A 25,767-nucleotide genomic window follows, 5' to 3' on the forward strand; every position below is an offset into this window, starting at 1 on the left:
CAGGATGAGCAGGGAGGAAGGCAGACCTGAGTTCCACCTATGGCCTGGAGCCAAGCCAGCCTAAAGCCTTATCTTCTGGTCATTTATTCTAGATCAGTCAAACCAACCACCTGCAGATGCAAGAGAGAGAGAGAAGAGTGTTGTTTTAAAAATAGATGAAATCATTCGGGAGAGAGTGCAAGAGATACAATGGAGAAGTGGGGTCCCTGTTTTATGTTCCCTACTTAGGCATGTAGGTGGTAGTCATTTTGAGTGAGGAATGACATGATCAGATTTGCAAGATGCTTGATCCAAAAAGAAAAACAGCAACTCTAAAACCCAGTGGAGCCTGAGGGTCCAAGTAAGACTTCCAAACTGAGCTTTTCAAGTCACCCGTGAGGACCTCAGCATCTTCTCTGCTTCCAGCTTGGAGGAAAGCATATCAAATAGAGTCCCAGCCTCGGTGATTGGATGGGTTGCTGCTGTACCAAGGTACAGGTCCCTCAGCCCTTGCACAGCCTCACAAGGCCTGGAGTGGCCCAAGCCTCAGGGCCAATAACCTCCAGCAGAAGGAAGCCCCTCACCTTTTCCTTCAGTCTGCAAATAAATATCAAAAATTTCTTGGAGAGTCATGACATGAAAGGTCGGGAAGCACTGGCTTAGCATTGTGAGGGTCCAGCCCTCCCTGCTCAGCCAAGGACATGCCATCTGCTTCTACCCACTATCCTCCTTTCAAAGCCTGTTTCCTTCAGGCCCCCAACAGGTCCCCTTCTCTCAGATGGTGGTGGAGAGCAGAGAGCCAGTGTTGTACCTTTGCATTCGTAATATACTGTCTGAGGATTTTTTATTACCCTGTCGAGACAAAAAGCAATGGGATGAATTTCAATTCAGGACCCAACTGACTGCAGCACCATGTCTGAGTCCTTCTCAGCAGCCTCTGCTATAGCTTTGAGAGCTGCCCTGGATTATTCTGTATTAACATCTCTACTAGGCCCCCTACTCAGTCCCTCCATCCCCCACCAGGCTCATGCAGTGCTGGGCATCATCACATGTGCTTGGATGCTGAAAGAAAGGACAAAGTCAGGGCTGTGGTATGGGCCCGGCTTCCTCTGGGACCCCAGCAGTGTCAAAGAGCAAAGAGGGCTAGAGCAGTTGAGATGACTTTCTGGAGGTGATGGACCTTGATAATAAGATTTAGCAAGGTGAAATAGCTTACAAATTACAGGTGCTCTGACATACACTGTCAGGGCCATAGTGAGTTGTTACAATAACCCTGTGAAGGAGGAACAATCATCCTCATTTTACAGATTAGAAAACAAAGGCTCAATGAGGTAAAATGACCTGATAAAGGTACACAGACAGTAAGTGGCTGTATTAGTCAGGGTGTTCCACAGAAACAGGACAAATAGGGTGTCTGTGTGCATGTATATATAAAGAGATTTATTTTGACCAGGCGCGATGGCTCACACCTGTAGTTCCAACACTTTGGGAGGCCCAGGTGGGTGGATCACGAAGTCAGGAGATCAAGACCATCCTGGCTAACACGGTGAAACCCTGTCTCTACTAAATATACAAAAAATTAGCCAGGCATAGTGGCAGGCACCTGTAGTCCCACCTACTTGGGAGGCTGAGGCAGGAGAATGGTGTGAACCCAGGGGGCGGAGCTTGCAGTGAGCAGTGATCGTGCCACTGCACTCCAGCCTGGGCGACAGAGTGAGACTCCATCTCAAAAAAAAAAAAAAAAAAAGAGATTTATTTCAAGGAATTGACTCATGCAGTTTTTAAGTTGTTTTCGTAGAGACAGTTTCTCTCCCTGTTGCTCAGACTGGTCTTGAACTCCTGACCTCAAGCAATCCTCCCACCTCAGCCTCCCAAAGCACTGAGATTACATGCATTAGCCACTACACCTAACCTTCATGCAATTTTGGCAGTTTGCAATGGTGGACCGGCAGGCTGGAAATCAGGGGAGAGCCAATGTTACTTTTCTTTCTTTCTTTTTATTATACTTTAAGTTCTAGGGTACATGTGCACAATGTGCAGGTTTGTTACATATGTATACATGTGCCATGTTGGTGTACTGCACCCATTAACTCATCATTTACATTAGGTATATCTCCTAATGCTCTCCCTCCCCCCTCCCCGCTCCCCACAATAGGCCCCGGTGTGTGATGTTCCCCTTCCTGTGTCCAAGTGATCTCATTGTTCAATTCCCACCTATGAGTGAGAACATGCAGTGTTTGGTTTTCTGTTCTTGCACTAGTTTGCTGAGAATGATGGTTTCCAGCTGCATCCATGTTCCTACAAAGGACACAAACTCATCCTTTTTTATGGCTGCATAGTATTCCATGGTGTATATGTGCCACATTTTCTTAATCCAGTCTGTCACTGATGGACATTTGGGTTGATTCCAAGTCTTTGCTATTGTGAATAGTGCCACAATAAACATATGCGTTCATATGTCTTTATAGCAGCATGATTTATATTCCTTTGGGTATATACCCAGTAATGAGATGGCTGGGTCAAATGGTATTTCTAGTTCTAGATCCTTCAGGAATTGCCACACTGTTTTCCATAATGGTTGAACTAGTTTACAATCCCACCAACAGTGTAAAAGTGTTCCTATTTCTCCACATCCTCTCCAGCACCTGTTGTTTCCTGACTTTTTAATGATTGCCCTTCTAACTGGTGTGAGATGGTATCTCATTGTGGTTTTGATTTGCATTTCTCTGATGGCCAGTGATGATGAGCATTTTTTCATGTGTCTGTTGGCTATATAAATGTCTTCTTTTGAGAAGTGTCTGTTCATGTCCTTTGTCCACTTTTTGATGGGGCTGTTTGTTTTTTTCTTGTAAATTTGTTTGAGTTCTTTGTAGGTTCTGGATATTAGCCCTTTGTCAGATGAGTAGATTGCAAAAATTTTCTCCCATTCTGTAGGTTGCCTATTCACTCTGATGGTAGTTTCTTTTGCTGTGCAGAAGCTCTTTAGTTGAATGAGATCCCATTTGTCAATTTTGGCTTTTGTCGCCATTGCTTTTGGTGTTTTAGACATGAAGTCTTTGCCCATGCTTATGTCCTGAATGGTATTCCCTAGGTTTTCTTCTAGGGTTTTTATGGTTTTAGGTCTAATACTTAAGTCTCTAATCCCTCTTGAATTAATTTTCGTATAAGGAGTAAGGAGAGGATCCACTTTCAGCTTTCTACTTATGGCTAGCCAATTTTCCCAACACCATTTATTAAATAGGGAATCCTTTCCCCATTTCTTGTTTTTGTCAGGTTTGTCAAAGATCAGATGGCTGTAGATGTGTGGTATTATTTCTGAGGGCTCTGTTCTGTTCCATTGGTCTATATCTCTGTTTTGGTACCAGTTCCATGCTGTTTTGGTTACTGTAGCCTTGTAGTATAGTTTGAAGTCAGGTAGCGTGATGCCTCCAGCTTTGTTGTTTTGGCTTAGCATTGTCTTGGCAATGCGGGCTCTTTTTTGGTTCCACATGAACTTTAAAGCAGTTTTTCCAATTCTGTGAAGAAAGTCATTGGTAGCTTAATGGGGATGGCATTGAATCTATAAATTACCTTGGGCAGTATGGCCATTTTCACGATATTGATTCTTCCTATCCATGAGCATGGTATGTTTTTCCATTTGTTTGTGTCCTCTTTTCAATATTACTTTTCAAGAACAAAGGCCATCTGCTGCAGAATTCCCTCTTGCTCAGGAGAGGTAAGTCTTTTGTTCAATTCAGGCCTTCAACTGATTGAATGAGGCCCACTCACATTATGGAGGACAATCTCTTTGCCTCAAAGTCCACTGATTAAATGTTAATCTCTTCCACAAGCATCCTCACAGAAATATCCAGAATAACATATTTGAGTATCATGGCCCAGCCAAATTGACACATAAAATTAACCATCAAATTAACCATCAAAGTGGTTTGACCCAAAGTCTTTTGGCTTCAGAGTCTGAACTCGACTACATTAGACCATCCAAAAGGATCTGTTCTGGAACTTACGAGAGAAGAAGTATTTGAAATGATGGCATTTAGTCCAGTTTAGCAACTATTTTTTGAGAGTTTAATTTTATCAGCTCTATTGATATTGAAATTTAAAAAAAATAGCATCTATCCTCACAGTCTAGTGAAGGAACTTACAAAACAGGGAAAACATTGTGAAGAGTGGGTCATGATGAATAAAGGCTCAGTGATAGAACTGAGCATGTGAAGAAATTGGCCTGAATGCTGAGTTCACACAAGGGAGGCTTAGGAACTAAAGTTGGAAAAGTTCTTTGGGGTCAGATTATAGAAAGTCTTAAATGCCATCATACTAATTTCTAGTTTTAGATTATAGGCAACAGGGAGCCAGAGATGGTTCTTGAGCAAGAGAGTAGCATGAGGAAATTGCTGTATTAACAGTAGTGGATGGTATATGCAGAAGGAGCTAGAGTTATCCTAGACCAGTGGGTACTTCCCCTTAGTATGATTATGGGAGCATTGTGAAGTCTATACTTCATTCCCGAGTAAAGAAAGGAGGAATTAGCAAGGGACAAGAACATCTCCTCCCTAATGGCTTCTCAGTGAAGTTGCAGGATTAAGAGAGGGCAGTCAGTTATGTGGCAGGTACTGCCCTAGATGGCTTCCCCAATTCAACCTCAAAGCAACCATGTGAAGAAGACAAGACAGGGATTATTGTTCTCATTTAACTGATGAGACACTGAAGTCCAGAGAAATAAAATAACTTTCCCAAGGTCACACAGCTGGTAGATGTGGAGGGTCAGAATTCACATTAGAGTGGATTGATTCCACAGCCTGCACTATTAACCCACTGAACTGCAATAGAAGATGGAGTTGGGAGGGACCCTGGATGCTTGAGTGCTATAAAGAGAAAAGAGGAGTAAATGGAGGAATAAAGGAAAAAACAAGAAGTTGAGGAATCAAATATCATGTTTTGAAGACTATAATGCCTTACCAAGGCCTGACTCAGGGGTAGATACTGGAAACAAGGAGACCCAGTCATGTCTGGAAATACACAGAATGTCAACTGGAAGAGAAGGTCCATAAGCCACTCCCAACTAGAAGCCCAGCTCCACTTCCTGTCCCATCTGCATTTATGTTGGTGGTAGGGAGAGAGGTCATTTCTTACTGCTAATAGGGCCCTCAGCTGGACTCTGGTCACTGTAGCCATTCAGTCCCACCAGAGTTAACCTCCAGTGCTGCAGTGGAGCAAGCTCTTGGGAGAGGGCAGTGATTTCCTGGTTTGTTCCCATCTGTAACCATTGCCTTACCTGGTAGGAGGCATCATCTGCTGTAATTAGGCTTCATTACGATACTGATTAATAACACCTTGCCTGGGCCAGGTGTATGATGGGATTGGCTTACTCACTGTAAATGTTAGTGTTCTTTTTAGCTATTTACACACAGTGAACTCCCCTGTGAGGTCCAAAGGGGAGCAGACAGCACAGACTGTGAAAATTCCCCTGAACGGGGAGCCAGATGCATGGAAATAGCAAGAGTTCAAAGTGGAGTCTAAGCGCAGAAGACCCTGTGGGCCAAGCCAAGCTCAGAGTCAGGTTACAGATGAAGGCCATCAACAGTCATCAACTGGTGGCCCATGGCTGACTCCTTCCTGTAGATGGTGGGTATGGCAAGGAAAATGTTTTGTTGGCTGGTGAGTTGGTTGGTTGGTTGGTTGAGTTTTGAGCTTGAGGTTTTTGAGCATGGCATTTACTGTCTCACTTGTCACTGATCCTTCTATTGTTTCATACTTATCATTGCACATAGTTACATTATGAATCTATCCTCTGAAGACATTTGATTTTGTGGTCCTGGTATACATGCTGGTTAAGAGACGAAGTAATACAAAGAACAGGTTGATAGGCAGGGGAAGTATGGAAACAAAAGCATCGACATAGAAAGGCACAGAGAATGAACAGGGATTTGAGGCATTACAGGGGCCAAGTAGTATGAGGACGAGCCCAGAGGTGAAGACAGTGTGGCGCATCTGGGAGCCCCATGTCATCTAGTGTGGTGGGGGTGTCAGTGAGGAATGGGGAGAAGGGAGAGATGGGTCAGGAGAAGGCAGCAGGAGCCTAGAGGGAGGGCCTGACTACAACAATTAATGGGTTTGGACCAGGGAAAGTACAGAACTGTTGAAAAGGTTTAAGTCAGAAAGGGACACAGTCAGCTCTGCATCTTAGGCATATGGCTTTGGCAGCAGTGATAAGAATGGATTTGATAGCAGCAAGAGGAGACCAGAGGCCGCTGCAGTAACCTAGCGACGTGACCATGAGGCCTGAATGGGGTAGAGGCCGTGCAATGGAGAGAAGGAGAGATGGGAAAGTCATGTCTGGGGTGGACTCAGTAGGAGATCCATTGGTTTCTTTTCTTGAGGGAGAAAACAGTACCCGCTTGGCTGATGATAGGCCTGATCATTGAGCTCACTGAATTTACAGGAGAAAGTACACAAATGTGGGAGCGCTGGCTGCATATTTGACTTTCGACAGACAAATCAAGGCTCGTAGGAAATCCAGTTGTCAGTGTGAGAAGGGAAGAGAAAAGTTCTGGTTTGAGTCTCCTGGTCTCTTCCTCTTTTGAATTCCGCTACAGCAGCCAAGCTTTGCCACATTTTGATTTAAACTTTTACAGCTAGGCCTGACTTCACAGATCAGAATGCTAAGGCTTCCCAATGAGCATCGACATTTCCAGAGCTACTGGTGGCTAGAAGCTTTTTGCTCTGTCCTTCCTGTATGTTTTAAGAAATGTATTTTTCTATGTACCTATCTGATTGGCTGTCTGTTTATCTATCTGTAAGTCACCTTTTCGTTTTGTTTCTCTTTCTGATTCTGTCTCTGTCACTTTCTCTGAGAATTTGTCTTTGTGTGTTGTTACTCTCTGTATCTCCTCCTCTCTGTTTATCTCTTTTAATTCTCTCTCTCTCCTCTCTCGGACCTCCTCACTCTATTTCTGTCATCTCCCTCTCTCCCTCTCTGCCTCTCTCCATTTTCATTCTGCCTCTTTTTCTCTATTCACAGTTCTGATTAGACAAATGACTCAGGGATGAGGCCAATCTCTGCCCAGTGGTTAATTGATGTCTGCTATAGAACTGCCTAAGTGAGTAACTCTTGTCATTAGCATGAGATGGGTTGCCTTGGCCTACAACTAGGAAACCTTTGAAATTCTGCATCTAAATTGCCATTCTTTTGACTGCTGCTAGTGATGCTAATTAGCTGTGTTAATTGGATGTTTTGATATTTGAAGAGCAAAGCAATCCAACTTCTTCCTCCAGAAAGCCAAAATTATTAATGAACTTGGCAGCAGCCTGGCTCTCTTTCCACAGTGGGCACAGCCAAAGATATTGGGGTAGGCAAAGGGGTTATTCTAAGAAAGCGTCTTGTCTGCTCTTGGAAAGAGAGAAAGCTGTGGAACTGGCTGTGGAGTATCCTAGGGTGAAATCACCCAGTGAGACAGAAGTCTCAGACCTAGAGACCAAAGACTAACACAAGGAATTTGATTGTATTTTGCCACTATCTGCCATAACCCTGGACAACCAGGCTTGAACTTTTGCATCCCAGTGTCTAGCATGGTACCTGGCACACAGTTAACATTTTACACAAATTATTGCATGAATAACCAACAAGAGCATGGATCTTGAAGTCAGACTTGGATTTGAATCCAAGCTCAGCTACTTTCTAGCTGAATTATTTGAGAAGAAGTTACTTATCTCTCTGAGTCTCCAATTTTCTTCCAGTTACATATTGGTGAAGAATTCTGATGAACATAATTTTCTCCAACTTGTTCTGTTTTTACTGATGCTTTATTATCCCACTACAAATAATATCTGGTACCCCATCTGCCTAACCTGCCTCTTGATCTATCTCCAATTATAAAACAAATTAAAGCTAAGTAAAAGATATTAACAGAATTCTGTGGGGATACAGAAAACAGAGCAATGAATTCAAACTTGGGGGAATCTGGGAAGACCTTCTAAATGGAGCAGATTTTGAGCTGGGTCTAAAAGGGAGGTTAAGCCTTCAATAAGAGGAGAAGAGAGAGTTGGAGTAACAGGAAGGCATTCCACAAGTGTCTACAAAGAACAGAACCATGGACAGGCACCTCACTGCTCTGAAATAAGAAACCTAATTATCTCTAAGGGTTCTGTTAGCTCCATGTAGCAGGATTCTATGAAATTGTTCTTTCCCATATCTTACGGTATCTTTCCTCTAGTGAGAAAACAATAATCAACAGCAGAGCCAAGAATATAGGAAATGAAAAGTTGGGTGTGGTAGAGGAGACTTGACATTTTACTCACCATTGAGAGGAACATTCTTCAGAAAGCCAAGCCCAAGGCCTGCAATATGGTCACATTAGTCAGGGTTCTCCAGAGAAATAGAACCAATAGAATATTTATGTCAATATCAATATCTATATCTATGTCTATGTCTATATCCATATCTACATCTATATCTCCTTTTGGTTCTGCTTTCATATATATATGTAAAGAGATTATATGCATAAAGACATTTATTATAAAGAATAGGCTTATGCAATTATGGAGACTGAGAAGTCCCAAATCTGCAGTCAATGAGTTGGAGTCCCAGGAGAGCTGATATGTCTAAGGCTGAAGGCCTGAGAAACAGGAGAGCTGATGGTGCAAGTTCCAATCTGAAAGTCAACAGACTTGAGACCCAAGAAGAACCGTATTTCAGTTCTTGTCCAAAAGTAAAAAAAGACCCAGCTCGAGTAGTCAGTAGTCAGTAGAGAGGGAATGCCCTCTCAGCCTCTTTGTTTATTCAGTCTTCAACTGATTGGATGAGGCCCACCCATATCAGGGAGGGCAATCTACTTAACTAAGTCTACTCACTGAAATTTTAATCTCACCCAGAAATAACCTCACAGACATATCCACAATAATGTTTAACCAAATTTCTAGGCATCTCAGTCAAGTTGACACATAAAATGAATCATCATATGGGTTAATTGGCTCTTGGGACATTTTCAAACACCATGAGGGAAGCACAGGTCAGACAGTGTGATCATGAGGTCCAAAGACCCAGTACAAAGATTACGTAATTACTACATCATTCATCATTGGGTGGTACAGCGTTGGTAGAGTTAATCTAATTCAATCTCTTCCTTTTACAAAAGAAAGGAGAGAGAGAAGAGGAAGGAAGGGAAGGGAAAGAAGGGAAGGAGGGAAGGAAGGAAAAAGAAAGAAAGAAAAAGAAAAGAATAAAAGAAGTTTTTAAAAAACTATAATATTAGAATTCTTCTTCCTTTACAAATGTGATGCTCTTTCTGTGTACACCTCAATTATGGCACTTTCACTTTGTGTTGAAGGATCATCATACATTTAGCAGGTAGAGAATTTTGGAGTGATACTACATGGGCAAATACATGAATGATAATGGAGCATTAGGGAATGACTAGCACTACAGCATGGCCAGGATGGGGTGCAGGGTCAATGTGGAGGAGAAACTAAACAGGTAGGCAGTGGCAAATCACAAGAAACCTGATGTCAGGTAAAGGAGCTTGGGAATTTATCCAGAAAGAAAGGAAGAAGGAGAGCTACACAACGTAGAGTTGTTACAACACCTCTCTTTGATGGCCCTTTTCATATTGCCTACTAGATTAGTGCCTTCAAAATTGCTAATCATATATGAATTATTTCGGTATTTCCAGGACTAGGCACAGTGCCAGAAACACAGTAGGTGTCCATAATTGTTGGTTGCATAAAGTTGAGGTAGCTAAACTGATACCCAGAGAAGATAAATGACTTGTTCAACATCACTGTGAAACCAGTGGCAAAGCTGGGCCTGACTGTAGTCAGAGCTTCTTCAGGTAAATTGTTGAAGCTGTATATCCCTGGGCACCAAGTCACAGTTTATTCAGGGATTTTTTGATTCGAGTACGTAGTATATGGCATGATCTAGAGCCAGATTTCTCTCCATAATATAAAATATTTTCCTTCAGAAAACCCAGGGGCATTTGTGTCCAACCTGAGGGAGCTCACTGGCCTTCTATAACCTCACAAGACTCACCAGTATTCTGACTCAGATGCCTTCTCATAGGCTACCTATTGCCATTTTCAAGTATTTGAGGATCACCCACAGTGGCCCAAGGCATGGGGTGTTGAAAGATGAGTCAGACACAGTTGCTGTGCTCAGGTACTATTTTGAACCTGAGCATCTCAAGGACACATACCCATTCTGATGCCTCAGTATCTATAGTTACCAGCATACACTAACTCAAAGAGGTTGAATGACTGAGTGAAGAAACTCGAGGTCATAGTGAAGAAGAAACACCTGTGTAAATTTTATAACACAAGATAAAAAGCTGCAGGTGTCATGAAAGAGGTACCGAGTTCAGAGGAGGGGATAGTGGTCCCAGGGACAAGTTTCAAAGATTTCATGGAGGAGGTGGTAGCTTCTAGGCTAAGCCTTGAAGGATGACTAAGACTGAGACCAAGTTAGAAGGGCTGGATGCTGCGGGTGGAAGGAGAACATAAGCACAGACACAGACTCCATCAATAGTTATTAAACAAATGTCCACTCATTGTTTACTGTGTGTCAGGTCCCGTGAGGGGCAACAGGGATACCAAGCTGCCCTCCCAGAATTGACAACCCAGAGGGGAAAGAGGCAAAGAGGCAAGAGGAAGCAGGAATGTGGGACAGGGGGCAGAGACTGGGAAAGGGGAATGGTGTAGGATTAAGCAGAGGGTCTAGGGGAGATGATCAAATTGGTTAGGCTGAATTAAGAACATCCGAGGGTCTAAAATTTCCGATCTTATTAGGTCTTCATTCTCTACCAGCCACAAAAGGTGTTTGATGTGGAGGGAAAAAGAACTAGAAGGTATAGAGTTCCTGCTACATACCAGTAAAAAGTGCTTTACACATAATACTCTTACTTAATATTCTCATCCACTTTGAAGTAGGTCTGTGTATCTTTGTTTTACAAATGAGAAAGCTAAGTTTAAGCAACTGGTTAGTGGTGGGATCTTTGTGACTCCAAAGTCCTTGATTTGTTTTCTACTGTACCATGCTGATGAGAGAGGATGCTCATCCTATATCCTCTTCTTATTCCCTGGTTGACTGTAGGGTGTGTGTATGTTTGTGTGTGTGTACACATGCATGTGCCTCCTCACATCTTCCTGCATACAGGTACTAACTGTGGGCTAAGGGAGATTTTGATTACTTCTGTCCAATTAATGCTCTGTTCATTTCTGCTGTCTCCTTGTGATTGTAATTAATTGCTGCTGATTATGCTGTGTGGAAGGAAAAGGATAGCCATCAGCAGTTCTGCTTGGGGGATAAAAACATTGTAATGCAAAACAAAACTGATTCCCAAGGACTTGAATTTAAAAATTTGCTCTGTTACAGAAAGATTAGGCATTCTGTGACCAAAATCAATAATATTCTATGACCCTATTCAGGTATAAGAACAACCTGTCCCTGTTCTGGTCAGCAGTAAGGATAAAAGGAATTGAAGCAATATAGTTATTTGGAAAATTGGTGTGTGTAAAAACTGCTCATGTGATTTGCAAATCTCTTCCTCATCTATAAAATTAAGAGGTGTGATGAAACAAACTCCAACATCTTGTATTAGCCAAAATTTGGTTGCAAGGGACAGAAAACCCAACTCAAACTGACTTAAATAAAAAGGAAAATTAATTAGCTCATAAAACTCAAAAGTCCAAAGGGATACTTGTTTCAGGCATTGCTGGATCTAAGGACTCAGCATCATCAAGGCTTAGTCTGAAGCTCTCTGTCCTCAACTCCTCAGCACTGTTTCTTAAGCATTGGCTTCATTATTCAACCAGCTCTCCCCTGCTAGAAGCAAATTGGCTGCCAGAAGCTCCTGGTGGATATCCCAGCCTCTCAGTGTAAGGGTAACTCCCTGTTTCACAAGTCCCAGAACTGAGTCAGGTATGGGCCATGCCATACCTCACTAATCACTGTGGAAAGAGGTATATCAGTGCTCTGATTGGCCACCATTGGGCTGACTCCATCCCCAGAGTCTGAATGGGGTCAGCTCCTCCTGAGTCACGGAATTGAGATTGGGGGCTCAATACAGGAAAATGATGTGTGTGAGAGGGAATACATTAAGAGCAGGAAAATAAAACAAGACAAAGCAAGACAAATGTCCACTTTTGGTGCCCTCTTGCTCTGATATTTTATGATTCTTTAACCACTGATGCACTGTAAAGTTAAGGCTAGAAAATATGAAAGTCACTAAAGTTCAGTGAGTACTTAAAGGGAGGATGTGTGATTAAAGTCGAAACAAAGAGGATAATGTATTTTTGATTATCTATTTTATGTTAAATTCCATACCAGGTGCTTTCACATTCATTAAGTCGTACAGTCTACACAATACTTTTGTTAGTAGCTATTGTTATTCTCATTTTACTAATCAGGAATTGAGGATTAGTGGATGGACCACTTATCTAAGGTTTATTTATTTATTCCTTTACTTTTTCTTTCTGCAGCATTATTTGATGGTATATTAGGCTAGGGAAACAAGGATGGAGAAGAGGTAGTCTCTGTCCTCAAAGAACTCACAATCTAATGGGAAAGAGAGACAGGCCAAGAACAGTGGAGGTTAGGGGTCCAATGGGTAGTCCCAGGTCTGGTGGCTCCCAAGACGTGCACTTCTTTGTTCTCTCCAGGCAAAAGTTCAGGGTTCTCTGCTCTGCCTAGGTGGGGCATTGTTCAGAGAGCTTATGGTTCAAGAAGACCTTGTGTCTCTGGAAGCCCAGACCAATATGACTCAACTGGCTTCACCCTATAGCTATAACTAACCAGTTATCAAAGGAACCGGATCCCTCTACCCCAGAATTCACCCAGAAGGGGGCTAGAGAGCCATTGCTTCCTTCACAAAACCTTTTGATCTCTGCAACCAAGACAGAGTCACATCCCTGGCTTCCTTGGAAATGCCTTTCAGATGGTGCTATTCAGGGCCTCCTTCTCTTCATCACATCACTTTTCCAGGGTCCTGGCTCTGATGAGCTTTCCCTCTTTCCAAGGAGTAAGAGGGGAAGAGCCATCTCACTTTACCTTCTGGAGTGTGTGACATTTGCCTCCACACCCACCCCTGCTCCTTAAACAATTTTCTTCTCACAATCAAATTCTCCATTAATCTCTAGGAAATGACCTCCATTTCTCCTCTTCATGAAATCCTGAGATAATCTTGGCCTAGGAAGAAGAAAAGAAACAGAAGCTAATGTAAATTCCTGCCATTAGCAATATTGATTGTTTCACATAGCAAATATTTAATTGAACACCTAATGTGCCAGACACTGCTAAGCACAGGGGAAATTATGGTGAACAAAGCAGACATCATTTTTGCAATCACAGAACTTGGTAGCCTAGTGAAAGAAACAGGTATTTGGCCAGGCACAGTGGCTGACACCTGTAATCCCAGCAGTTTGAAAGGCCGAGGTAGGAGGATCTCCTGAGCTCAGGAGTTTGTGACCACCCTGGGCAACATAGTGAAACCCTGTTTCTACTAAAATACAAAAAATTAGCCAGGCTTGACGGCGTGCCTCTGTAGTCCCGGCTACTTGGAAGGCTGAGGCACGACAATCGCTTGAACCCAGGAGGTGGAGGTTGCAGTGAGCTGAGATCGTGCCACTGCACTCCAGCTTGGACTACAGAGTGAGACTCCATCTCAAAAACAAAACAAAAAAGAAATAGATATTTATCAAAAATTACACATACAATGTAAAGTTACCACTGTGACAGAACTGTGAAGGAGTGCCAGGAAGTTCTGGGAGAGTACAGGATGGCAGACTGACTCAGCCCAGAGGTCAGGGATGGCTCTCTTGTCAAAGTGGCAGTGGAGTTGACGTCTGAAGAATTAGTAGGAGTTACTTACTTAGAGGCAACAAGGCAGGGGGTTTGGAACAGTCTTTTGGGCAGAGGCCCTGCCACAGAGGAAACATGACAAACGGCATAGAACTGTTTTAAGAAATCCTGTTGTCCATGGGATGAATGAGCACATGGGATATAATATGCTTGTTCTTATTGTTACTAAAATGGAGCAGGATGGAGTGAGACATGGAACAGGCATGTTTTATATCCTGACAGTGAGTGGATCCTGATTAGCATATATGAAAGAGAAGGAGGCAGTCAGACAGACAGGCCAGCTGGCCCGTCAGAGGTATGGGGGAGTGAGAATGGAAGAGAAAGGAAAAGTTCCAGAGAAAACATATTCTGTCCTAAAGACTGGATAAATATGTTGGCCTCATGGGCAGTTTAAGGCCAGCCTCATACCCATCCTGTGAGTGGGATCATTGTCAGCTTTGCTTGACATATCCGCAGAAGAGCATTAGATACAGGAAAATTGCAGTAACTGGTCCTTTTAATGGAGATTCACTATAGGAATCATAATAGCCACTTGGCACATCGGTACAGTAAAATAAAATTAGGCAACATTACTACTAAGAAAGGTGGGATGGAAAGTACTCTAGGGAACACAGAGCTCCCTGCCACCTTTAGACTTCCTACCCAAGGTCGATGGGGACACCACCATACAGTTCTCCAAGGCAGGAACCTGGTATGCTGTTCTTGATACTTTTCCTAGTCTAGTCACCTCTTCTAGCACCCAAGTATCATCTTTCTTACTAGACAAATATTTCCAATTCTTTGTCCTTCTTACAACTCCCCTGATAGTGCCTGAGCTCAGGCCCACTCACCATTCTCCCTGGACCAGGATGTTTCCTCTTGTCTGTAGTCTGGGTCCCCTCCAAATCCCCCTTCACCAGGGTCACAGGAGAAATCACCCTAGAAACAAATTTGAGCATGTGTCTCTGTCTCTTAAAACCCTCCCCTGACTTCCCATTATCTGCAGAAGAAAGTTCATACTCATAACATCACACAAGGCATTCATGATGATCTGTGCTTGCATTTTTCTCTTACTTCCTTCTTCATCTTTTAGAAGATATTCCAGCCATGACAAACATCTTTGAAGGGATCGTCATGCCTCAGCATGCTTGCACATGCCTCTGCCTTTATTCAGGATGCCGTTTCATGCCATTCAGCTTTACCTGGCCAAGTCTTACTTTTCCTCCAAGTCACCTGGATTTCAATCTTATACTGTATTTGTTGGTTGGTTTACTGCCTTTCTTCCCTTGTGAGCTCCACAAGAGTTGGTCGTTGTATGCAATTGTGTTCCTGAAACTAGAAAAGTATCTGGTACATCATAGATTCTGAATTAATTGTTGACTAACTTGTTTAATGAAGAGTTATCTCAGTAAAAAAAAAAAAAAAAAAAAAAAAAGACAATCTTACCCCCGCCATTCAGCTCAGGTGTTTCCTATTCTAACAAGCTTCCAGGGTGTCTCCAATACTAAATCCCACTTTTTGCACCCTGACTTCCCTTATTTCCCTCTGCCATAGTGTCATTGCCCTAACTTGCAACTTTTATTTACGTATCTTCTCTAAAGGCTGCTCAAGAACAGACTGATTTCTCATCTCTAAACCCATAGCGTCTAGTACAGTACCTTATACAGCAGGTACTCAATAAATATTGAATAAATGAATTAATTTTAAGAAAGTTAAAACAATAAAGAATTATAGCATAAAAATAATTTTTCAAGCCACAGGCCTTGTAGTAGGACAGACCCGAGTTTAAGTCCTAACCGTCCGCTTGCTAACTGAGTGGTATTAGAAAGGTGACATCTCTGAACCTCTGTTTTCTAACCTATAACACAAGGATACCAAAATCTACCTTGCTTGTAATAAATGAAACTAGCACAGTGCCTGGAAAATAGTCCATGGCCATCAACATTAATTTCATTCCCTAAGTTTTAAGTTCAAAACAACAGTTAAAAAAGAAAGTAACATCAGAGCAGGAAAAAAAATCATAAAATGTTAGAGCCAGGAGGGTCCTAAAGACTGGGATTTAAGTTTATCATCACACCCTTCCTAGGCATGGGATTCATTGCTGGTTTGCTTGAAATATAACAAGGATGTCTCAAAATGAGGAATAAATGCAAGGAAATGGCCAATAATGAGGTATTATAATGGAGTGTCACTATAATAATAGTCATTCTTTGGTGAAACTGTGAAGCAAGCCAATTCCTCTTTATTGTCTAAATGGAGAAATTGAAGCCCAGGAGTGGGTCAGTGACCTGCCCAAGGCTGCCCAAGGCATACAGCATTTGGTGAAAGCTGATGCTCAAATATAGGTCTCTTGATTCACAGGACATTGCTCATTCCATTCATCCATGTAAGTGCTTCAGATTCAGGCCCAATCAGGGGTGAAGACACAAGGGCAGGAGAGTGGGCTTCTTTTAAAGGTGGAGGACCCCATGTCCTGTCCCTCCAGCAAACCCTATAGTGGGTCTTTTAAGTTCTGAGCCCAGGATTTGATGCTTCCCAGAAAAAGACTGAACCCCAATTCTCACCCACAGAATGGCCCAGATTTCAGCTGAGTTTTGCAGTCAGCTCCTAGGGATCATCTTTGCTGAACTGTTCTTTGACCCCTGCAGCAGACTTGGGCCGCCAGACTCTTTGAGGTTTTTTAGTTAAGTTAGTGCAGATGCACTCAGGATAGATTCTTCATATTTTTCATTCCATTTCAAGTCTAACTTGATTTTACTCCCCCACACTCTGCCAGATTCTCACTAATCCCAGAGGAGTCAGACTATAACAAGGGAACAGGTCAGAAAATGAGAAGAAGGAATATTACCAGGAAGGTGGTGATAAACTCAATTATCTCTATCCATAGACCTAGAGCAGAGATTCTTAACATTTTAGAAGATGCTGATTTTTTTCTGAAAATTATAGAAAATTCTGAATACTTTCCCCAGAAAATTTACACAGTTTGTCTGTAGTATCAGAGGGTTCAGGAACCCCTTAATGGCCCTTCTGATATAGAGGCTCACAGAACATCAGAGCTGAAATGTTTCAAAACATTTCATCCGCAAGCTAATCCCTCCTCCAAATTTACAGATTGGAAAACTGATACCTAGAGGATACTTGCCCCACGCAAGTGCAGAAATACTCAGAAACAGAGCTGAGGCCTAAAGCCAGGCCCATCAGAACTCCTCTCTTTCTTCTCTCTTCCCTGCCACTCCAAGATCCTGCTATGCAAATATTTACTTTGGTCTTCAGTCTCATTTTAACTGTGCATCCAGTTGAAGCTTCTAAAAATATATGTGAGACAAGCAGGAGCTGAGTATCTCTCAGAAAAGCAGAGCCCCCTCTCAGGTTGAGCTGCATCAAAGTCCCAGGCACTGCTGAGCTGGGGCCCAGCTGGGCAGGCACAACTGATTCCAAGAGCCAATTTTCAGAGCCATGGTCAACTGTCAGTGGAGAAAGGGAGGCACAGCTGGGAAATTGCTGGTGCCTGGATTGGAAGAGCAGGCGAATGAGGAAGCCATGAGGCAAGTGATAGTGTGGGATCTGGAGAGAGAGATTAATTTCCCTCTTGAGTGAGAAGTGGGTCTGAGTTAGACAGACAAGCTATAAATACCAGCAGTCTTGGGCAAGTAGAGAAGGGAGAGGCATCTTGGGTATTGAGGTGTGCTAGAAATGGAGGGAGGACACTCTTCCCTGCCCAAGTAATGAGGAGGGTGGTTAGATAACAGTCTACCAGATTAATGCAGCCTGTGAGTGGATCCCTCTCCCCTTCCCTGTCTCCAGGGATCCATTCAGGGATTACTCGTTTCCAAGTAGGGAAGCCAAGACCCTTCCCAGTCAAGATCCGGCCCACCTCTCTCATGTCACTTGCTGCATCTCCACCAGATACTGTACAACCGCTACACCAGTGGTTCTCACCCACAGGTACATTTGCCCCAGGGAATGTTTGGCAATGTTTGAAGACACACTTGGTTGTCACAATGAGGTGGATGCTGCTGACATCTAGTGGGAGAAACCAGGGATGCTGCTAAACACCCTACAATGCACAGGACTGTCCCCACAACACAGAATCTTTTAGCCAAACATGTCAATAGTACCTGGACTCTAAACAGATTGAGAGCACAGCCATCCCTGTTTTGTTTACTCTACATAGCCAGTGTGAATGTTCTATATACCTATTACATGGCCCAGCACAGAAGAGGTGATTGATAACTTATCTGCTGAATGAATCAATGAGTAATAAATAATGAATGAGCATTGGCTCATGCCTGTAATCCCGGCACTTTGGGAGACTGAGGCGTACGGATCACAAGGTCAGGAGTTTGAGAGCAGCCTGGTCAGCATGGCGAAACCTCGTCTCTACTAAAAACACAAAAATTAGCCAGACGTGGTGGCACACACCTGCAGTCCCAGCTACTAGGGAGGCTGAGGCAGGAGAATCACTTGAACCCAGAAGGCAGAGGTTGCAGTGAGCCAAGATCGCGCCTCTGTACTCCAGCCTATGTGACAGAGCAAGACTCCGTCTCAAAAATAAATGAATGAATGAAAAATAAAGAAAGAATGAATGAATGAGTAAATGAATAACAGCAACCTGCCTAATGTGGTCTAAAGTCCAAATGCCCGCCAGGGTTATCCCATCCAGAATCAGGCACATTATAACTGAGGTCAGCTCTCCATCTGTTCTAGCCCACCAGCCTCTAACCTGGCTTCTCCTCAAAAGACCCCATTAGGGTGGTGGGCAGCACTGGGCACCTGATGAAGCTGCCTCTCATCGGCTTGGTCAGAAAGGGTATCCCCTGCTCCAGGGAAACACTTTTCCCAGGCTAGAGCAGAGAGTGAGAATTAGAACTAGAGATCATCGAGTTCAACTGCCCGCCAATTTTACAGGAGAGGAAACCGAGGCACACAGCATGGAAGAAACCTACAAGGTGTTATACCGAACATCCAGAAAACACAGAATTTTACAAATAGTTTCTTCATCTCTCCCTGCCTCTGTCTCTCTGTCCTTTTCTTTATCTCTCTCTCATCTTGATTTGTTTTAGTCTTACTTTTTCTCCCTATCTTTGTTCATAGGCCTAACGTGCTAAATAACTCTGGAAACAAATGTGAACGTGACACATTCTTGTCCTTAAAGAGCTCATACTTTGTTGGAGATGACAGTTTCATATGTAGTAATGATAATAAAAAAGCTACTGCATACCAGCATTGTACTGGGTACCTTGGATATATAATTTTTAATCAATACAATAATCCTGAGGTAGGAAGCATTATCTATTGTGGAGATGAGGAAACTAAGGCTCAGAGACAGTAAATAGCCTGCCCAGGTTCACACAGCTAAACATGTAGGAGCCAGGATTAAAACCCACGCTTTGTGGACTTTAAACCTGGCCTTCTAAATACACGCACAATGGAATACAGTGTCAGGAGATAAGGCTTAGAGGAGCTTATGGAAGGCCATGAAAGCCAGATCTGAGTTTAGATCTTACCTTGGAGGTGACAGTGTAGGGTTGTAGGTCAGGAAGTGACAAGGTCAGCAATTGTGAGAACATCATTCTCAGCAATAATAGAGAGAAACCAGAAGCCAGAAGACCAATTAGGACACTAAAGCAATAGTTCAGATAAGAGACAAGGATCCGAACAATGCAATAGCAGTGGAGGAAGGGGAGGAGCAGATTTACTATGTTAAAGAGGTAAAGTAGGCAACATTGCCCTTGAGAGGCAGCAAATAATGCCAGCAAAAAGCACTCTGAAATTAGACATATCTGGGTCTGAGTCCTGGTAAATCCACTTGATGCTTGTGTAGGTCAGGTGGGGTGGAGTTGGTGGGGCACCCAACAAGGTGTCTCACACAGAGCCAGAATTCCACCCCTGACACCCAGCACCTTCGTCCTGGGTATGCCAGGACGCTTCATATGCCAGCTCTTAGCTAAGCCGATGAACTCTCAGGCAGTGTGGAATAGGCTGAATAATGACCCCAAAGACATTCAGTTCCTGATCCCTAGAACCTATCAATAATACCTTATATGGAAACAAGGTCTTTGTAAATGTTATGGTTAAGACTGTTCAGATGGAAGGTTGAGACTATCCTGGATCATCTGAGTAGGTCCTAAATACGATCACATGTACCCCTAGAAGAGAGAGGCAGAGGGAGATCTGACACACTAAAGAGAGAGGAGGCAATGTGACCATGGGGGCAGAGATGAAATGATGTGATCACAAGCAAGGAATGCCAGCAGCCACCAGAAACCATTTCTCTGTTTTCTCCCCAGAGCCTGTGGAGGGAATGCAGGCCTGTGACACCTAGAGTTTGGCCCCAGTGAAACTGATTTCTGACTTCTGGCCTCCAGAATTGAGAGAATAAATGTCTGTTGTTTTAAGCCACTAAGTGTGTGGTGATTTGTTACAGTGGCAATGGAAAACTAATTTCGAGCCTTATACTTACCCCAAACTTTAATTCATTCTGTGATGAATTGGACACTCTTCCCACAATTTCCGTATAAGCATTCATCTCCAGCCTCCTCCGTGAAGTGAGCCTCTCAGGAAATACCTACTCTGTGGAATTGCATTTCGCCCATCAAAAAAGGCCTCACTTCCCGTCCCCGTCTGTGTCTCTCCACCTTCTTCTCTCAGTCCTTCTCAGTCTCTCACTGTTCCTGTCGCTATTTCAGTCTTACACATCTCATTTACAGTCTGTCCTCTGCGGCTGTGCTTCTCTGCATTTTTTCCTTTTGTCTCTTTCTATCTCATCTTTTGCCTTTCTTTCCCCTCTCCCTCCCTTCTCCTATTGCCTACATTTGTATCTCTCTCACGCCTCTTTCAGTTTGATTCTTTCCTTTTCTGTCATTTGCTCCATTTTTCTCTCTCTGCCCCCACCCCATTTCTTCTCAGTTTTCAAGCCTGAGTCTCTCTCAGCCTCTCTGATTATCCTTCTCTCCTTATCTTCTTGCTTCATCCTGACCAGTTTCTCTGTATTTTTCTGTTGGTTTGCATCTCTTTCGCTTCTAGTCTCTGCCTCTGCGGCCTCTTTGTCTCTTCCTCTCTCCTGCTGTCCATCCCTGACTCTCTAATCCATCTCTCTCTCTTTCTCGCTTTCTCTCTTTCTCCATCTCCCTTTCCTCTCTCCCTCTCCTCTCCTTTACAGGTCTTCTTACCTAGGGGGTGCCCCCGGACTTGCCTGCAATGGGAAAGGACTCTGCAATTACATCGGCAGCCTCCACACTGCGCTTCAGAGAAGGATTCATCTGTTTAGTCATGCACTTGTCCGACACTGTGGGAGGATTGGTAGGGAGGCAGAGACAAAAGCTATTTCATTGTCACATTTTTCTTCTGGCCTTCCCTAGAGGCTCCTAGGCAGGTGCCTTTTAATATTCTAGCAGCGCTGTCAGCCTTACCAAAGAGAAATCACTTTTCCTTGGCCTATCCCTCTGCACAATTAATCTTCCCCCTTTAATGGTGATCATCTGTTGCTGGGAGGGGCAGGAGTATGAGCAGAAAATGAATTCTAGGTGGGAGTTTCCAAACACGGAGCAGGTAGGAGTTCAATTTTCTTATTTGGAAGCAGGATAATGGCAAGAAAAGACCTTTATGAGGACAGAGATATGTCTGTTTTCTCTTTGTTGTATCCTAGCTCCTAGAACAGTGTCTGTCACATAGAAACCACTTAATATGAATATATAAATGAACAAATGGGTTTCAATCCTCCTTGCGCCAATACTTGATGTGACTCATCAGACAAGTGACTTCTGATTTTTCATCTGCAAAATAGGGATGGTAACCAGAGCTGCCATGGCCCACAAGTAGGGGGAAAGGAGAAGTGGGATATTATGTCTGAGGAGCGGGGCAGAGCTCAGCACCCTTTAGTGCAGTTAGGCCAGCTGAACTTGCTGAGGGTTCTAGAAGAGTTGCAGGGAGTGAGAAGTATGAAGAAGGCTTCAGAGATGAGTCCACAAGGGGAGGAGCAGGGCAGGGAAGGGAGGCCACAGGCCAGACGAGAGGATGTGTGTGAGACTTGTCTCCGCCGAAGCTGCTCTGGGAGGCGAAGAGGACCTGGACCTGCAGACAAAAAACAGCCATTGCTATGAAAGAGGTGTTCCTGACCTCACGAGGGAGGACTCATCCCTGAGGTTGATTATTATCCCCAGTTTGGGATTGGGTTGGATTTAGCAAGAGTCTAATTGTGAAATGACCGGTCAGGGCTGTGTTTCAGATGAGGAGGATTAACTCCGCTTTGATGCTGGCCAGCACCTTCACCTCCCCAAGCCCATCCCCACCCCACCTTCTCAAGGAGGCCTCTCTGAGCGCTCTACTTAATGCTGTGATCTTCTCCTTGTCCCCAGCCCTCCCCTTACCCTATTCTTTATCTTTACTCCATAGCACTTACCACGTTCCAGCATTCTATATAATTTACACATGTATTATTAGGTCTACAGCTTGTTTTCCATAGCTAGAATTTGAACTCCATAAAGACAGAGGTCTTTGTCAGTTTTGTTCACTGTATATGTCAAGTGTCTAAAATAACAGCACATGATCAGTTCTCCATATATATTTGTGAATGAAAGAATGAGGATAGGATTTCTCATAAGCTTATTGTATTGAAGGCTTTGCTTGAATATACCATGTCAGCTGAAAAAGGACTCGAGAGACCACATTTACCCACAGAGAAGTTAGGCCCAGTGAAGGGAAATGGCCCAAGGTCACATGGCTAGTTAATGATGAAAACCATGTTGGTCTCTTGATTCCCACTTGTGTGCACACTCAAGGCCCCAGATCTGAGGCCCTGAGACAGGAGAACAGAGGATCCTTCAGTTATTGCCATTCTCCTAAAGCCCTTGGGACACCCTGAGAGCAGAGAGGAAGAGGTGGAGAGCTGAGCAGAATGGAACACACTGCACAGTCAGCAAGAATTTGTAGCATGAATAATCCCAAAGAGCTGAAAATTCAGAAACAATTCCCATTTTCTGATTTTTTTTCCCATTTCTGATTCAGACCCTGGATACTTAATGTCTTGTAGCTCAAACCCAACATGCTCTGAACTGACCTCCTACTCTCTCCCCTGAAGCTCTTACTGCCTCATTCTTTCAAATGCCAGATCAGGGCACCCCATTGACCCAGCTGCTAAAGCCAAAGATGAAGGAGTCATCCTTCACTCCTTCCTCTCCTTTGGGCCCCACATCCAACCTGGCAGCAGGTCCTGTTGGCTCTTCCCACAAATATGTCTCCCCATCTCTACTGCCTCTGAACAGCCGGGGTCTCCCTTGTCCTCTCCTGGACCATTGCAGTCGTCCCTGGCTACTCTGCCTGCTTCCACTCTTGCCTTCTCTTTTAGTGCAGCAGTGACCTTTGGAAATAAAAATAAGATGGTGTCACTTTCCTGCTTCAAACTCTTCAGTAGCTTCCCATTCACCAAGAAAGTCCAGACTCCTTAAGGTGGCCCAGAGGTCTTGGTGATCTAGCCCTTGCCCATCACCCTCCGCCAGCCCTCTTCCAGTTTCTGTCTCTCAGCTGAGGACCCTTCCCAGACACCCTTCCCTCTTCATAGGTACTGCTGCAGTCACTGTTCACTCCCAGTTCATATCTCTTCCTCAGAGAGGCCTTCCCATGCCTGCATTATCTGCAGGTACAGACTCTGTGCATTTTCTTCATAGTACTATATTAAGTGCAATATGTGTGTGTGGTTTTTTTGGTTGGTTTGTTTTACTACCTCGCTATTTATCTCTGCTTCTAGACTTAAGAACCACTGTCTTGGTTTTGTCTTCTTTGATTTTAACCATAGTATACCCTGAGCCTTCCAAAAAGCCTGAACATAATAAACATAGTAGATGATCAGTAAATATACATTGACTAAATGAGTGACAAATACAACCCATATATGTTCGTTGGCTTTTATTGCCTACAGAATAGAAGTTTAAGTTTCTTAACTTGACATTCAAAGCCTTCACTCACTTGTCTCTAGCCTAATATTTCAGCATCACATTCCACTCTACACGTTTAGCTACATGGGCCCTCAGACCCTTTTCTGTGTTATTTCATGTCATGTGCCTGGCCACACTCCGTTTCTCTGCTGATACTTGTCTTTCTCTTCCTCCCACTTTAAGACCTGTCTTTGTCCTTCAAATCTTTGTTGTATGTGCACCTCCATGAAGCTTTTTATAATTCCTCCATTTGGAATTCAGTCTTCTTCCACACATCCACAGAATTTTGTGTTCGAATTTATGATTACACTCAAGAAGGGAAACAACATATGCACGCTGTTAGAAGACACTGAAGTTCATATGCTACCTTTGTTACATTCATGCCATGAGACTGAATTAGTTATGCAAACTCTCTTGTTTTCAATGTCCTCATCTGTGAAATATAATGTAGAATTGTACTTTGACTTTGCAGGGCTTTGGTAAGGATAGGTGATAGTAACTACACTGTATGCATTGTGGAGTAAACTTTAAAAAAAAAAATAGTTCCTGCTTTTCTGAAGATGACAGTGCAACAGCCTCTCAGGTAATATAGTTAACTGGAACATGTCAGTTTCCTTCTCTAGGCTATAAAGTGTATTTGTCTAATTTTCCTTTAACCCCAATCCCTGTCCTCTTCATAGCAGTATATACATGGGAGGAGCCCAGCAAACATTTTAATGGATGCGTGAAGGAATGAGTGAATGAATGAGAATGAACAGTAAATGTTCAAACCTTCATTACCTGTTGAAGGTCCCCATTAAATAGGAGGCTAGGGATACTTACACCTGCCCTTTTTTTCAAAAGAGCTCTGTATGAAAGTCACAGAATCAGTCCAAGTTTTGGACAATCCCAGCTGAATTCTCCTGGTTTATTGCTTTAAGTGTCTTGATTCCATCTTCCCCATGTGGCTGGCTATACCCTGCCATTTTTGAGAAAGAGATCAATGACCTACATAGGAACCAGAAAATGATGAGATTTTTAACTTACAGACCATCTTGAGATTTTTGTTTATAATGAATAGTTGGGAGTTTTCACCCCCAATTTTTTATCTCTTAATTCTACAATACAGTGGAAAGCATTCCAGCCAAGAGAATTATTGCCTTTCTTGCCTGGATTTTAAATCTTTGTTCAAAGACAGCTTGTTTTAATTGAAAATGTTCAATCAATCCCTCCTCTCCTCCTGCCCATGTCCTATTTCTTGACTCAAACAGGGCCATTGCAGTAAATAATCTAGAGTGAGACTTTCAGGGTTAGGGAATATGTAATAGGGTTGGAGGGGGAAGGGAAGAGAGTTGTCCCAGACAATGCCCACCTTTAAAACACTGGCTTCTAAACAGATCCTGTCCAAAATGATCAATACCTTACAGTGGCACATTTTGCTGGAACAGCCCATCCCCTTTCCCTAGCAGAGTTCAAGAGGATTGATTTACAAAGCTACCTCCTGTAGTTGCTTTAAGTCTGGCTCTCAGTGTGAGAAAGGGATCAGGTTTCTCTCTTCCTCATTCATTCATTCATTCATTCATCCAACCCCTATGTTATTCATCAACTAGGTGCAGTCACACTCTTCATCCCAACCACACTGTGAGCAGGAAACTGCAACTCAGGAAAATGAAATGGCTCATGCAAGATCACACAGTGTTCTAGTTCTCTAGTTCTACATTAGAAAATCTCCCCAAAACTTAGTGGCTTAAAACAATAGCTATTTTCCTACGTTCTCTGTGGGTCAGAAATTTGAGGAGGCCTCAGCTGGTTGGTTCTAGCTTAGAGAGTGGTGTGTTGCTGTCAGACAATGGCTGGAGATGGAACAGTAGAGTGCTGGAGTTGCTGTAGGCTGGCTAGGAATCTCTCTCCTCTCTCTTTCTATAGTCTCAGGATCTCAGGGCAGTCAGACTGCTCACATGGAGGCTCAGGACTCCAGCTTGAGAATTTCAGCAAGCAAGGACAAGTTACTTCACCTTTTCTGGCCTCGCCTCAGAAATCCCACTATTGCAC

The 25,767-nt window shown here is 43.3% G+C and overlaps 1 protein-coding gene and 2 long non-coding RNA genes across 10 annotated transcripts in view; 2 read left to right on the top strand and 1 right to left on the bottom strand.

Annotated features, from left to right (window-relative positions):
- The window catches only part of LOC107126370 (AGBL carboxypeptidase 4), a 1,456,730-nt gene that overhangs the window by 1,407,828 nt on the left and 23,135 nt on the right, over window positions 1-25,767 (top strand). The gene's annotated exons all lie outside the window — the stretch shown is intronic.
- Window positions 6,937-20,206, top strand: LOC135965627 (uncharacterized). The gene is made up of 2 exons (XR_010578628.2): window positions 6,937-7,076; window positions 20,095-20,206. It is a non-coding gene; the product is annotated as an uncharacterized lncRNA (long non-coding RNA).
- Window positions 12,405-20,387, bottom strand: LOC102141901 (uncharacterized). 2 transcript variants are annotated; one of them, XR_006696136.3, is made up of 4 exons: window positions 20,268-20,387; window positions 14,879-15,139; window positions 14,656-14,743; window positions 12,405-13,153 (listed from the first exon to the last, which is right to left on the bottom strand). It is a non-coding gene; the product is annotated as an uncharacterized lncRNA (long non-coding RNA). The 2 variants fall into 2 exon arrangements; XR_010578624.2 differs by lacking the exon at window positions 20,268-20,387 and having other exon boundaries at window positions 13,023-13,153; window positions 14,825-14,962.

The sequence above is a fragment of the Macaca fascicularis genome, chromosome 1, assembly GCF_037993035.2.
Source record: "Macaca fascicularis isolate 582-1 chromosome 1, T2T-MFA8v1.1".
Lineage (NCBI taxonomy): Eukaryota > Metazoa > Chordata > Mammalia > Primates > Cercopithecidae > Macaca > Macaca fascicularis.